Raw genomic sequence first — 12,296 nt, 5'->3', positions numbered from 1 at the left:
GTTTGTGATCTGTAGCATCACCCAGGCGCTGCGTCTGTGCCGCTGGTTCCTTAAAGGAGCAGCGACGTTATTTTCTGTCCATAGACTTTTAATCAACTATTTATTCTTATTTATGTCAGATTTTAACATGGGGGACATATGTGTAATGGTTATAGTCTTGAATCAGTAGTATAATGCTGAAAACACAAGCAGTTGTAAATACCAGTAAACCCTACAGTGCAGTCCTGGGGAGCTGCAGTTCCAGACACTGTGTTCTTCTGTTGCTATGGTAATTAATCCCCTGCAGCTGTGAGAGCCAAAGAGCGGGAAAATCCTCTTCAGACAGTTTGTATACTTGGGAGACACCAGGCGTCAGTCTGAAGGACCCTGACAAAAAGCATAAGCCCTAGCAAATTTTTGTAAACATTGTACATGAGCAGGCATGTGTATCTCTGTTATGACCAACTTTCAGACCAATAGGGCGATATTTATGCCTGTGAGGGGGAGTTAAAAAGGGTTTTTGAGTCAGCCATAAACAGTCCTGTGTGTGTGTTTCATAGAGAAAGATTACTGATTCTGTGAGACACAAAATCTCAAATTTTTTCGTTTTTATTAATTTATGTAATCATTTTAACTCCGATCCCCAATAAAAATAATAGCTCCCTTCTCGGCATCGAGCCGCACGATTTGATACCACTTTTGTGGGTGGGCACGCAGCGGTACGAGCCGCATTAACGGTAATGGAAGAAAAATAAAGAAATAAAGAGACATTCTATTAGGTGTAGAACAATAGGTGCCTGCCATGCAATGCATGGAGGCAGTACTGACTTGCTTCGCAAGTCAGTACTGCTCTCCTTATGCATTGCTATGGCATGCCCCTAATAAATTCATCATTTCATCTATATCCTGGGTCCCGCGTCTCTCCTCACTACCAACCACCCCACGACACAATACATTATCATTGAATAATATTTCTCATGTCATGATCTAGGCATCATTTAATGTTTGATCCCTGTTTCAAAAAGAAGAATAAGACTTTGTTAAATGTTACATGGACTTTGTTACATGGATGTCGAAGAAAGCAAACCACATGTCAAATAAATCTGCACAGGCCTCTAAATGTAGCTTTAGGAGAAAATTTCTTGAAACATTCACTAACTTCAGTCGTTTTTAAATGAGCTGTCGCCATTATATCTCCGTGTCACTGAACGTGCTCAGGAGCCCAGCCATGTTAATTTTCTTAATCATGGCGGATTCTCAGAGGATGAGATTGTAATGTAACCAATTATTCTGCTTCCCACTGCTAATGATGACATATTAGCTTAGTAAAAGAAGGAAGCTATACTTCTTTGTTGGCACTACATAACCTGGTTTCCATGTCCTGCATATCCCCTTTGCCACCTGTGTTTGCTACACCAGCTCTATACCGTTTGTATGAAAATTTAAGAAATATGTTTGCTGCCCCTAGTTACTGAGATGTTGACACTTTACCCATTCTTCTTGAAAGTTTATTCATAATACTAAAAAATATGCACACAAACTTGTGGACTATGCTTAAAAGATGGGCTATCATATGACACAAGTCATGTCTAGACCATAGTTGGGATTTGTACTGAGTTATTGCAAAATTGACAGAACTGAAATGTATTTAATTTTATAGATTTACAAGGTTGATTCTTTTTTCTGTTATCAGTTTGTAGATGCATAAATATAATATGCAGAAAACATGGGCTTAGTTGAACGAGTGCAACATTTGTCTCAGACGCTGTTGAGGAACATTTTCTATAGGCAGCTGAAAAATAACTACTTTTCTGACTGCGCTGGTACAGAGTCACTCACCTCAGCATGGTGAAGGCTTGGAGTGACACCAACTCACAGTAATTTACTTTCTGATTCATTTAGTTAGTGGTTTGACCAATTATTTTTATTCTCATTGTAATAACAATACAATAAGAATTGTTGTGTTCTTATTGTACAGTGCACTTTTGTCTCATATTTACAACAGTGCATAAATAAGTCTTAGAGCAGGCATGTTTCTAAGCATTGCTTATGCGAATATGAGCTGATTGTTTATGAGACTATTAGCTTTTCATGATAGCCTCATGAACAAGTTTGAAGACAACAAAAAAGACCCAGATAGGATTTGTTGATAGCAAATGTACTGATACGTTTAAACAAATAGTTTAAAATCTCGTCTTGTGTTTAAAGTCTTAAATCTGAAGATTCTGATGTTCTGATATTTGCATTTTGACCTGCGTATGCTAAGATACTTATAAAACCCCTGCCACCTGCCAACACCAGGTACTGATCACTGCGGTCAAAACAGAATCAGGAAAGCAAATATCAAAAAAGTCAAATATCTTTCCTGAAGATGTACAATAGACTCGTGTTCTTCTTAAGACATCACGTCAGCTGTGTTCTTGTGCAACAAAGAAACATGACAAACCTCTCAAATCAGGGTAAATATCACCCAGTTGGTTTGTTGAGTGAATTAACGAGCTGTCTCCAGGCTTGCTAATAACAACAGAGATGGAAAGTCATTATTGTTTTGACTCTTTTTTTTTTTCCCCCTCAGTTTCTTTTTTGTTTTTTTTTAGGACAACGTCATTAGCATTCCTGTGTTTGACAAGGAGTCAAGAGAGCATCTCCCTTCGCTCTGCTGGACTCCTGCATCCTTCATCACTTGTTCCTCCAGGCTCACTGAATTACTGCGTCTTTGGTTGACCTGACTGGCATCCATTCATCTTATTGCCAGGAAAGAGGTTTTTAGCTTTCTTTCGGTGGTAGAACACCAACTTCAAAGACGGGCCTTTTATCCAGGAAAGGATGTGGTACTTGAATGTTTCCACACAGCTGTACAGAAATGCTTTTGATTACCCAGGTGATTACACTGCCAGGACCATCAAAGCCGTTTGGTGAGAACAGAGAGATGATTCAGGGCTAAGTGACTCATTTCCTTGTTTGTCATTGAGTGCAAAATTAAAGACCGACGGATGTTTGGGTTGTGCACGTACAATCAAAACACTATCTCACTTAAAATCTGAACTTAGACTTGAAAAATGGCACCTGTACCATTTATGGTTGTTCAAAAATAAAACATAAATAAATGACGCATATAAATATGTCTCAGCAAAGTGAAAAACATAAAAAAAAACGTGAAAAATATTTCTGTAAAGAAATAAACAATGATTGTTTCACCTTAGAACAAAAGGTTTATATCAATTAAACCCTGATTTTGGTGTCTTCTGTCTCACACTGAGGGACGTAATTAGCAGACAAATCAGATCCCACATGTGCAGAGCAGCTGTCAACATGTTCCCAAATGGCAGCAAGACGAATATTGAAATTACTTATTTCTATTTATTTCGTAAGTGTTTTCCATATTTCCTGTCTTTATTTGCCAGCTGTCTCCTGGTTGTGGCTAGACATTTAGCAGAGTGACACTGATTATTTCTCAGCTCACCATGGGCACCAAAGCAAACAGTCGTTCTGTAAAGGTAGAATATTATGCACTATGGCTATGTCTATTCATGTTGCTAATGTTATTTAAACATTTTCAGGTTTGTTTTTTATTCAGCCTTGTTAACTCCCAATTTGATAAAACACTTTTCCATAATGAGAGAAAGAGATGCAGCATGTCCACCCAGAATTCAGCTAAATTAAATAACACTTAAGTCACCCAACACTTTATGCAGCGTGGCCTCTCATCAATGACAATTTTGTAGTTTGCACAGGGTAATGAAAGAAAAAGAATGGCGAACTGGGTCCATATTACGTATGTTGCACAATTAGGTGACACGATCGGTTAGAAAAGTGAACCAAATGACAAAACCTTGCAATAGTAGCCACACCCCTTCAAATATTCTCAGTTTTTTTCTTTCTAAGCAGTATTTTTATTAGGACATGATTCCATGTTTAGACCAACTCAATGTAGGGCAACATTGTGAAGTGGTGGGTATAGGATAAGTGGTTTTTAAAATTTACTACAAAAGAATTAAAGCAGCCCAGATGCCAGTGGTATATTTGGTCTCCACAGATGTGGCCAAGAGACGGAGCAAACAGACGATCATTTCCTAAAGAAAGTTATAAGAAGCTCTGTTTGCTATAAGCCATGTATGTCAAACATAAGGAAAAGGTGTTCTGGGCAGATGAGGCTGTAATCAAACACACCAGTCCATTTGCAAACTATTGGGGCTGGCTGAAAGTTAACTCTGTACATAACCAATATTGTAATGTCGGGATGCTTTTCTTCAGCAGGCACAAGAAAGTGGGTCAGAGATGTTAGGAAGATGGTTTGAGCTAAACTGGACAATCCTGGAAAACAAACCTGTTAATCCTGGTTCATAATTTCAATTGAAAATCTGTGATAGGATTTGAGAATTTACAGATACTCATATCTGACTGAGGTTGAGGTGATTTTAAAAGAAGAATGAGAGAAAATATCATCTAGATATGCAAAGCTGGCAGACACATACCCTAAAGATTCACAGCTGTAGTTGCAGTGAAATGTGGCTTCCACAAGTACATGCCAAGCTTTTCAGATTTTATTTGTTAAATAATAAAATAAGAAAATAGAAGGAAAACCTTGTTTCCTCCATTTCACAATTGTGCCTCTATGTTCTCCTGGTGTGTTAGAATAATCTCATTTCCTCAGGTTTGTGTTTCGAATGTGACAAAAAAGTGAAAAAGTTCGCAACGCTTGAATACTTTTACAAGGCATTTTACAACAAATCTGTAATGCAGCTGACACTGTCTGTTTATTCTTATGTATTACAAGAGGTTGGTACACTCACCAGTGAAACAGCAACGGCTGAGCAGTGATCCCCAGAAACCTTTGCAAGGCTTGATTCATTCAGTTTACAGGGACCGATATTCACTGCTGTCCAATTTAGAGATGAGTAGCAAGAGTCATGATTTTATGGAGGAGACTCTAATGCAGAAGTCCAGTCTGTGTGAGAGAATAAGTTTGAAGGGAACAACAACAACAAAAAAAAAAGATGATTGGGCTATGCGCATACGATTGTGCATAACCCACTCTGTGTAAATAAATTTGGCAATTCTCTAGTTTAAATCATCCCAGAACCCCACAAATATTACTGACATAAATGACAATCACCTGATTCAGACGATTGCAGTTCAGCAGTGACAGGGAGAGAGAAAGTACTGTCTTCTCCGTGGAACATTGTAGGCGCACCTGTGGCCCTGTGTCCACGTGGCCGACCTCTGAGCTTAGAGGTAATTGAAACAGATGGGGGAGTTGAGCAGAAACCCTGAGGGCAACAGCAATAAAAGTAGAGAAGCGGTAGATAGCATGTTGAGCCAATAAATTTAAGATCTGTTGACCTTTTACAGTGCAGACAAACAAAAGCTGTGCACCAACTACTGTAACTTAATGTAATGTCTGAAAAGTTAAATATGTTGCGATGTTTCTACTTGTTTTAACCCTTGTGTTTAGGAGTGGGGTCCAACTGACCACATACATGTAAAAGTTGTATCATTTGCCTCAGTCCTCTACGTTTGCCTCAGTCCTCTACGTTTACCTCAGTCCTCTACGTTTGCCTCAGTCCTCGCACGCACAAGGGTTAAAAAAACCTGATTCAGATGATCTAATACACTACAGATAGAGGAGATGTTGACGGTTGTGTTTTTCCTGTGTTTTGAAGTTTCAAGCTGCAGCTGAACGCATGACGCACGTGCGAGAAAGACAGCAGTTAAAGATGAAGAATTTAAGACTATGGAAGAAAAAAGCAGTGGAAGAGAAATCAGTGAAATCAGATCTTTAATTTTTCATTGTTTCACATCATATAGGCAACTGGCACTAAAAACTGTTAAAAACGTGTCGGTACAGTTGATTTTAAATTAACTCCGATCCTGACTCCGGGGAGGAAAGTAAAAAAAAGAAGAGATCTGATCAGCATTACTATCAGCTGTCTAAAGAAGTTCTGAAACTGAAATAAAATCCTTTCTAACGCAGAGGAAGTTTTCAATACTCTAGAAATATTTTTAATAATTAAGCCTGTGAGATATGTCACATAGGAATACCTTCCACATTCACTTAAAGCTAGACTGTTGTTTTCTCTAATCAAACCTGTAATTGGTTAATGATCAGCAATTCAGGGGAGTAGTGATTTATTTCATTTGTATCTCAGTACATAAAAACTGGAAATATTTTAACCTAAACCACTAGCATTAGTTTAAAAAGTCCTTGATGAAAGCATTACTCTTTTAATTCCTCTCTGTGGAGTTGCCGAATGTGATACTAATGAAATATTTCCACTAAGGATGCTGTTGTTGTTTTTTTTTTTCTGTATTTAATGAAAATTATGTAAAACATTATAATATTCAGCACAGGTGGCTGGGTTTAAATGTCTTCTCAGACAAAAATACAGAACTCCTGTCAGAAATTGAAAGTAAACAGTAAACATGGCCTGCAGAGGAGGATAAACTGCAAGCTGACTGAATTAAAATGCAAGCGATTCCTGCAGTGGAGAGGCAACTTAAATGGGGGCTCAAGAGCTTGAAGTACTTTCTTGGTATGCTTTTGTTTGTTGTTCCTTCCTTTCATACTTGTGGGGCCTTATTTTCTTGGTGCTGCAGATTTTTCATGACCTTTCACATCCCAATTGTTGGTGACATTGAAAAAGTACGAAATAGTCCTTGTGTAGAGGTTTTCTAAAGACTTCATTTGTGAGACCTACTTCTTGCTCAATGTGAACTAAATACTCTAAAAACAGTTAGCTGGTTGTCTTTGACATTCTCCCTAGAAAAGCTGATATTATTGTCCACGGAGTTAAAGCTTCTGATAAAAGCTTTGATGTTTTTGAACTAAAAAAAAAAAAACTTTCAGAACTGAAGAAGTCTTTTAGATGAGAGGTAACATTGTTAAGAAATATGGAAAGGTTGTGACGTTCTGAAAGCACTTACGATTCTCCTGTCAAGAATAACTGAGAATCTGCACTGATGTACCAACACAGGATGTTCTGTATAATGTGTGTTTCTTATTTAACCCATGTAATCAGCAAAGCTCATTTTAATAGATTCATGTGAAGACATCTCAGAAGAAAAATCTATTTTACATGTATATGTTATTTTTTTCTAATTTCAAACATAGCACAATAAACAACATCCATGTTTATACAATGGCAGGATGTTCATATGCAATTATAGGTTTTACAAACCTATTACAAATCTGGTTTTGAGGCTTTTTTTTTCAGAAGAGAAAACAAATAATCCCAATAAACTATACTGAAAGTATTAATGTTAAATAATTTAAAAAAAATAAAAATTCTCTGAACACTGCACTTACTTTTTATAATTTTGGGGGGGATTAGTATTAAATAAAAATTTTGTATCACAGAAGTGAAAAAAATAACAGCCGTTTTTCAAATTCGTCAGGTTCTCTCTCCTACCTGTGGAGACGGCTCCAAGCCGCAGGAGAAGGTAACAAAGCCGAGTTCCACCGGCGGCTTCGCTTTATAAATATGCATAAACAAAAGAACAAATGGTTCTGTCAAAATACAACAAAACTAAACAAAAAGCGTCAAACTCCTGTTTCCGTGACGAAAGGTCGAGAAGGTCAGTCATATCCTGGAAGAAAAGTGATTTTCCGTCAGCTTTCTAGTCAAACGCCTGGGGAAAAATGAAGCTGCTGCTTTCAGACTTGACCCAACTGCTCAGCCTGTTCTTGTGTGTGTGTAGTAGTTATGTGTGTCGCCCTCTTTTTGTTGCCAATGGTAAAAGGATCCTGGCGTGAAACAATACCTGACCATTCAAAGGGAGATGAACTGACTTAACTGAGTCACGCTGGTTCCAAGCCAGAACAGACCAGACAGAGGCAGGGGGAACTGAATGCCTCCTCTGTGAGGGGAAGAAGGAGACCAGCTGTCTGGTCATTAGCTCCCAGTGTGTGTTGGTGCGTGCATGTTTTGTCGTGAGGAAGATTCAAAGGCTTTCCTGTAGGGTCAAATTGGGATGATACAGCTGGAGATGATGATGGAGATGAAAGTTGTAAGAGGAAATGGGGTGGTAGATGGGGTGAAATGGATCACTTTTTACCTGAATGTAAACTCTCCCTCTCTGCAGAGGTAATCCACACCTGCATGAATTATTGAGGAATGGTCTGTGTGTGTGCTCGAGAGGAATCTAGACACTGTTTTCTTTTTGTGTTTTTTTTACCAGTCTGCCTGTCTTCCCTCTCAAAAGTCAGTAAGATTCACTTTTTCTGGTTGGCAGTTTTTCAACAAGAAAATTGATCATTTACAGGCGATAATTACTTCCCTTAAGTTATTGCTTTTGTTGGTTCACACATTTACATATGCTTGCCCAAACCGCCTGTTATTCTTCTCACTCTTCCACCTGTGAAGGGCAGCAGCTGTCACTCATATCAATGAGCTTTCTGGGTATTTAACAGTCAGCGAGTAAATCCACTCCAGCCTCAAATTGATCTCATCTCAAACAACGCCCAAAAAGACAAAAAGACAATTTACATATTCATAGTGAAACAGAACAATGCTGACTAAATTTGACAGCCTTGAAGGAAGGCTGCAGCTCTTTTCAGCTGATCAGTGTCAAGTGGTGTACATACCTGCAAACTGCGCAACATGTCCCATCAGCCCAGATCAGGCTGAAGGGAAATGTGGTCAAAACTGCAGACGCTACATGCAGGATTCTTCAGCCGTCAAAGATTTATGCTTTTGTGCTAGCTTAATTTTAATTTGGTTAACCAATCATTAACTAGAAGTTTCATCATAAATATTCATATTAAATGTTTTTAACACACAAATAAATATATGTCAGTACCTGTACACCTGGGTGAAGGACTTTTCTGTATGTTTTTTTAAATAATATTTTTTACCGTTGTTTAATGGTAAAAAAGCATCTTTAGGCAAACAGGATGTGCAAATGTCATACTTATACAGGCAGAAAAATGATTAGAGATTTTTTTCTTTCTCTAAATTATACACAGTTCTCTTATTTTGGAGGTTGCGTGGGGCTATTTGCATGAAATTCCTAAAACAAAAAAATTAAAATAGCCCATAAAGCATGCATAGTTGAGTGGAATGAGATAATAAATATAAATATTAAAAAAAGAAGATGTAAAAAAAAAAGCATTTAAAGTAATATATATTAAAGTACTAAGAAAAAAAGTCTGTGATCTTTCAGTGGCAGTTAATTGTGACCTTATTCGTATTATCTGATGCTCTGCAGAAATGTTTCTCATGAGTGTGATGTGTCACAAGAAGCATCTCATGATGAATAAAAAGTGAAAATGTCTCAAATGTCTCTGTCAGTGCAGCTGACAATGATTAGACATTACTCAGTGATGTAAAGCACTGGATCAAAATGGCCTCCATGAATGCTCATCACACCAGAGTCCACAGCTAGAAGCAAAAAACATGACAAATCTGTGCAATGTTTGCTGCAGAACATCTGGACAAGCCAGAACTACCAAGACACTTTCCAGCTGAGGATAAAACTGAACTCTGGATATTTTTACCCAAACCAAGTCTGGAAGAGAAGTAGCACTTCAAAAACACAGCACCGGCAGTGAGGTTGGAAGGTGAGAATGTTATGGCATACGGCTGTTTTTTAGTCATACAGCACTAGCAGACTTAAAGGAAATGAATGAAGAAATTTAATTTCTTAATAAGACCTTGAAGATGAAGTGAGATTAAATTTTCCATCCAGTTACCTCAAAGGCAGATACAAATAATACAATGTCTTCTGGCATTGCTTCACCAGCTTCTGAATTTCTTTAGATCTTTTACAGTGCTCTTCATCTATGTTTTTCTTTTGACTTTGGACTGCTTTCTGATTCATTTTCAATCCAGTCCTTTGACCTGACCATAATGTGGCAGCTGTTTCTTTAAAAAAAAATCTGGAGTATAAATTTGAAGGATAAAAAAAGAAGCATGAAAAAGTTGAAAAAAGCTGAACTCTTGTGTTTAAACAACACGGAGGAAAAAAATCAGCAAAGACCTGATGCAAGAGTTATTTAAGTTCTGACAAGGTTTCAGATAAACCTGCTCAGAGGAATTTACACATACCTTCACAACACTTGAACATTTTTCACACTATCTCACAATGTGGTCATTTTTCTGCAGTTCAGTCATAAATCAGATCAGCACCCTGACTAGTTTGTCAACAAGTCAAAGTAAGAAACTTACACACATAGGAAGAAGGAAGAAAAGTAATTACACAACTGGGTTCAAACTAGGTCAAGAAGTACCTGAGGATTTTTTTAAAGGTTTTATAACCAAAGTGACTTCTGTTGGACCAAATGGATGAGCCTAAGGCTGGATCACTAATGGTTCACCGCTTACAGTGGAGTTTCAGCAGCATGGCGGAGTGGGAAAAACCACGGGCTGCCATTTTCAAACACGAGCCGGTCTGTCTCTGCAGCTAAAGGAGAATTCAGCAGCATCCAATTAGCCTGTAATCTTTATTCAAGACAATGCTCCATTACAGGCAATTATTCCACTTTTTAACTAGGGGAGAACTTGGCCTCAGAGTTGAGTGAATAATGACCTGGGCTCTTTCTTTTGCTTACCTAAATTGTGCTGGGCACTTGTGGGTCTTTCTCAAATGTAAGATTTACAATGGGGAAGGACAATACACCTCTACAGAGAGCTTCTGGGCAGCTGTGGTCGCTGTGTCAGCAAAAGTTGATCACTAACGACTCGGGAAGCACACAGTCGGTGGATAGCTTTTTGAGTTTTATTGGTCATTTTCTTGGTCATTTTCTTGAACAAATAAAGTAAGAGATGCTTTTTATAATTTTGCTATTCCTCAAAATATGTATTCATAATTGACAAAAAAAACAACATAGCTTCATTAAAAAACACTTTTAGAGGTTACAGATTTATTCTGTTTTTGCTTTTCTTACATATCTTTCAAAACATTTTAATTTAAGACAAATACATAATGCAGTCTTCATCATTTGGGAACTTTTTTGTATGCATTCCAGTTATGTTTGTCTGCTTTAAGTGACAAACATAACTGGAAGAAATCTGTAAAGAGGCAAATACTTTTCCACACCATGACATAAACAAGGACGGCACAGTTGTGGTGCTATGCAAATTTTTATTTCTAAATAAAGATCGTCTTTGCCAAATATTAAAGTTATAATTCAATCACATTCAATTTTCACAGTAAGACTGAACCACAGGAGTGCAATCACCCTAATAATTAAGCAAGCCCCATGTGCATGAGATATTACATGAGAAAAGCTAAAAAAAAATGCATCAGACTCTATCTGAAAATAGGTCATGCTCTTTCGAATCTGTACCATTTTAATACTTCTATCCAAGTTTTCACAGGTATAGAAAAAACACAGTTTTCAGTGTTTTAACTGCTGCTGTGTCTGAAAAGTGTCAGATAAGTGCAAAAAATATATTTCATTTATTCATTTATGTATTTTTGCTGTCCGTTTCACCGTTCGGTTTTGAAAATTGCACGGCAAGTCCAAATCGAAGACATTTGTGTTCACAGGAATTGTCTTAGAGCAGTTGGAGCAGCTGAGTCAATTCACAAAATGTGAAATGGACAACACTTTAAAGATCTATGAGACAAATGAAAAGCAGTTCCAGCACTGAAAGATGGACAGTGTGTGGAAAGAAAAGGAATAGGTTTTATCGAGCGTGACACAGAGAAATGGGATCTGGGTTTGTGGGCACTGGAGTGGTAATTGATTCAAGAGGCAAGATTTGCTTGGAGGCCGACCCCGGGAACGCCGTCGTATCAGGACAGATATGAAGCATGATAGCCTAAATACCCATTTAACAAGAAGAGAGATTAGGCTCTGTAAGGACTCCTCAAAGCGATGTATCTAATGGATTGGCATGCAAACTTTGTTTTAAGACTGTAATTAGAAACTTTATACCGGCTTATGTTCATATCATCTCCTTTTACTGAGTGATTTTCATGTGATTAAATCTAAACAGCGCTGGAGTTGGATATAAAGTAGAAAATTGTGTTTTTTTTCCACGAGCAAAGTCGGAGAAGACACTCTATGCAGTAAGAAAATTAAAAAGCAACAAATTAAAGCACTGTATAGAACCAAGCCAGCATGCAAAATCGTATATAAAAGTATGATGAGAGAAAATTTTCATTAATATTGTATTATCTGTAAAGTCCGATTAGCATCGTTTTAATTTGAACTCACCTGATTGTTGAACATTTCTAAACATTAACAGAGGCTGCTTTAGGAAGAGTGCAAGGACGAGGACGCTGTCAAATTAACACAAACAGAGTTTTGCAGCTTTTTTAGCTGAAACTGTGCAAATTGCTTTGTAGTGTGATGAGAGGAAACTTATTTT

At 37.6% G+C, this 12,296-nt stretch overlaps 1 protein-coding gene across 7 annotated transcripts in view; it reads right to left on the bottom strand.

Annotated features, from left to right (window-relative positions):
- shank3a (SH3 and multiple ankyrin repeat domains 3a) overlaps positions 1-7,633 on the bottom strand; it is a 195,761-nt gene extending 188,128 nt beyond the window's left edge. For 3 of the 7 annotated variants that reach the window (XM_081608113.1, XM_081608114.1, XM_017305279.2), the window contains exons 1-3: positions 7,389-7,626; positions 5,096-5,249; positions 4,773-4,927 (exon numbers count right to left, since the gene is read on the bottom strand). The gene's annotated coding sequence lies outside the window, so the exon portion shown is untranslated. Of the gene's footprint in view, positions 1-4,772; positions 4,928-5,095; positions 5,538-7,388 lie in introns of those variants that run through there. The other 4 variants (XR_014087898.1, XM_081608116.1, XM_081608115.1 and 1 more) reach the window with 3 other exon arrangements.
- Between the last annotated feature and the right edge of the window lie 4,663 nt (positions 7,634-12,296).

Source organism: Poecilia reticulata, chromosome 6 (genome assembly GCF_904066995.2).
Source record: "Poecilia reticulata chromosome 6, P_reticulata-male-v2, whole genome shotgun sequence".
Lineage (NCBI taxonomy): Eukaryota > Metazoa > Chordata > Actinopteri > Cyprinodontiformes > Poeciliidae > Poecilia > Poecilia reticulata.
This window is presented reverse-complemented; position numbering and strand designations above follow the sequence as displayed.